We start from the raw sequence: 3,600 nt of genomic DNA, 5'->3' as shown, positions 1-3,600 counted from the left end.
TCTGCATCTTATTTATTTGGCTTCCTTGACTTTCATTGGAACAACTTCGATCCTCATGTTGACAAATGCCTGTAACAGACTCTAAAAGCAATCAAAAGCTGGAATCAGAACTGGATAGGATACTGAAAGCTCTCTTATACTTGGACTAATGAGGCAATTTCACACACCTGACTAATTAGAAACACCTGTGAAGCCATTTGTCCGAGACATTATTGTATCCTGTAATGGGGGGTGGGGTTCTTTGTATAAAAAAGGTGCTGCAATTTCAACAAGCCAAAATATACACGAATACTCTTTAACCCTTTCCTTCGCATAAGCCCCCTGGTAGCCAGGGTGCTGGCGTGCTGATATTGCTCAGTTGTGACATTCAGTGCTCCTGCTACCAAACTATGAGTGGAAACAACAAACTCAAAAAATCAACCAAATCAACAACAGCTGAATGTATTCGTCAATTAAATTTGGGTAATTGCTTGATTGAATAAATGAGGGAGTAATTGCTTTTTTCTCAAACACAAATCTTTTTTTCTTTACAAAGTTCCAACTAAAGTTGGAAGAAAAAGTATGAGATCATTGAAGCCACCTTGTCACACCATGCTGATAATTTTGCTTTGTCGTTATGCTTTCTGGTTCATATCCCATGGTTGATACTTCCTGGAAGGATTATAGATTGTGGCGTCATTGTCCAGTCCTTCATACGTTGGTCCTAACTCTCCACTCTCAATCCAACGGTGGCTGGTGCCACCTGTATTTTAGTCGTAAGCAAACACTTCCATTATCGTTTTTTTTTGGATATACAGCGCATTTTTGTAATGTCATTGTGTTTTCTATTTTCAGTTGCTTTTCAATTTGTTATTGTGTTTCTTTGTTGTTTTCCTTTATGTTTATATTCTAGTTCCACACTTTCACCCAGCATGAAGGTAGCTCTATCAAATATGGCTGATAGGGGCTACAAAGATGCATTCATTGTTAAGTGGGGCTTAAGGGGGCTTTTGGGATATTTGGAGGAATACGTAAGCTACATTTTTATTGCAATAGAATCACATATTTTGAAACACGTTTTGATAAGAATGATGCTTTTTTTAGGTAAGCTGTTGTGAAAGCAGGATAATTCATATGTTTAGATCAATTGCCCCCCCCCCCCCCACACACTAAAAAAAAAAAAGTTAGCATTTTATTCACATCTATCCTTTTTTGTACAAAGCTTAATACTACAAACACAACAAAGCACAAATAATCTGGATAACTACAAGCACGAGAGCAGTGCAGGTGGGCAAGCTCATCAGACAGCTACCACATTTTATTTTATTATTTGGTGATTGTTGTGTATGTACTGTTATTTCATCGTTTTACTGTTTCCTTTTAGTATTGCCACAAGACAGTTTCCCCAAGTAGGGACGATAAAGTAAATTGAACATTAGTAAATTAAATGAGATATTACGTGAAATGAAAATGGTGGTGGTGTAGGCATATATTAAAAAGCAACTTGATGTTGAGACAAGTGTGCCAACTTTATTATGATGCAGCACTAGGCATAACCATACAGCACATCTCTTGTCTAGAAATGACCTGATAAAGAGATGGCATACTTGTCTCAACTGCTTGCCAGCATGTGTAATGCACTAAAGCTGAGCTTGATGTCCTTTCTCTGAGAGTAAGCTCAGACATTGTATGTGCCCTTAACTCCCCCCCACCCACCCCACCTCCTCCTCAGGCCTCGCCCCTCCCCCCTCCGTCTGTGTGCGGCTGCCGGGGTTACTCTCTCCACCCTGTCCCAGGGGCTTAATTTATGTGTTCAATCTCCAGCCTGAGAGGCACGGCGCACAGAAGCTGACAGCCTACGCGCCGCTGGACCGCCGTCTGCCTCTCCGCCTTCGAGCCGTGATTTCCCCACGGAGGCGCGTCTCGCGAACACGCGGCTAACCCGCCGAGCGTCTCGCGGCTCCCCGAATCCAGCGGCCCGCGGCGCGGCGCTAGTAGCTCCGAAGCGCGGAGATCGCGCCCGCTCAATGGCTCTGCAGGGCTGGTGAAATAATGTCTCTTTGTTTCCAGGCTGAGATGGAGGGGAGGGGGGGGAGATCAGTCAGCACTAATGCTGGGAATACACTGGGAAATACAGTGTGTGTGATGCGGTAGAAACCCAGAGCTGTGGAGCATGGACCCAGTCAGCAGGAGTCATGTTATAAAGATCATATGTATCACAAGTCTTTTGTTCTTGTCCTGTCAGCACTAATGTGATGGTTGAGCTGCCTTTTTTTTCTGCATGTGTGTGTCCTGTCCTGCAGAGCCGTTATGGAATTAAGACACATACGCCTTTCGACTGGTCCTTCAAGCATGGACACATTTTTGCAAGCAGGCTTTGATCAGCACCAGGGCTCCAAGGTCACAACCTAAAAATCCACCAAGCTTTCCCTCAACCTCCATTTCTCCTCGCTACTCCTTAGTATCTTAGCAACTGACCCTCCTCCCACTTTTTTGGGTTTTGGCCAAACAGATGACAAACGTTCATACTGAGCATATGATTGCGGCGCCACTCTCACAGGAAAACAGAAAGAAAAATCATCTTTTAAAAATCATTAATAAGAGGAAGCTGTGTGGGCCGTCTATTGTGCGATGTCCTTACCTGAATACTCATTGAAGAATGAAAGCTCAGAGCCGCTGATGTGCATGAAAGACATGGCCTTGATTTCTCCTGACAGCATTGCTGCCCAGAGGCTCACACATGGCTCACAGCATCTTTTCTCTGTTCTGTCAGCAATCTGCTGCTTTTACACCGACTCCCTTCCCCGTCCTCGCTACTGTCTGCGAGCGCGCGCAGGCGATCCCCACCGCACACCCGGGTGAGGGATGGAAACGCAGCGTGATCGCATTTTTATGAACGAACAGAAGATGTTTACAGCTGAGAGATGGAGGTTCGCCGACAACACCTGCTCGCGGTTAACTAATAAATCGTGTTTTTATTGTTAAGAACACAGTTGGAAAGTCGCATGTGGCACACTGGGTAATCTGTTAGAGCCATCTGCTTTAAAAACACAATAAAATGGTCGCAGGCTAGTTTGCGGATGCAACTTTAAAGCTCATTTACGATGATAGAAATTAGGTTTAAGGGCCCACGGGTGGCATGAGGTCTTTCTTTACTTTAGTGTCGCTACTATAACAGCATTTTTTTAAACCTGAATGCAGACATTTGTCTTGAACTTTGACTTCAAAATAAATTCAAGAATTAAAATGGAATTAAATGTAAATTTGCTCATTTATGTTACTGCCCACTGTTTTGTGAATAATAATAATAATAATAATAATAATAATGATAATAATAAATAATAAATGACAGTTCCATTTGAGTGAGAGAGTGACTCGTAATTTCATGACACGTATGTCAAACATTGCAAGGGCAGCAAAGACAAGGCTTGGTACAAAATAGCCAAATTTACAATATCTTGGCACCAAGCTGAAAAGCAGTGCTAAAATAAAGAGATTTGTAAGCAGTAAGCAGACAGTGTCCAGCAGGCCACACATTTCCCATTTTGTGTTTATAGAAAAATATATAAGTACTATGTGATGGAGACACATTCTTCCAAATCCATCCAAAAGTGTAAGGCT

General features: G+C 42.7%; 1 long non-coding RNA gene across 1 annotated transcript; it reads left to right on the top strand.

The window, feature by feature from the left end:
• Positions 1-2,973, top strand: LOC135241192 (uncharacterized). The gene is made up of 2 exons (XR_010325924.1): positions 1-755; positions 1,804-2,973. It is a non-coding gene; the product is annotated as an uncharacterized LOC135241192 (long non-coding RNA).
• Positions 2,974-3,600: the final 627 nt, after the last annotated feature.

This window comes from Anguilla rostrata, chromosome 15 (assembly GCF_018555375.3).
Source record: "Anguilla rostrata isolate EN2019 chromosome 15, ASM1855537v3, whole genome shotgun sequence".
NCBI classification, from domain to species: Eukaryota; Metazoa; Chordata; class Actinopteri; order Anguilliformes; family Anguillidae; genus Anguilla; species Anguilla rostrata.
This window is presented reverse-complemented; position numbering and strand designations above follow the sequence as displayed.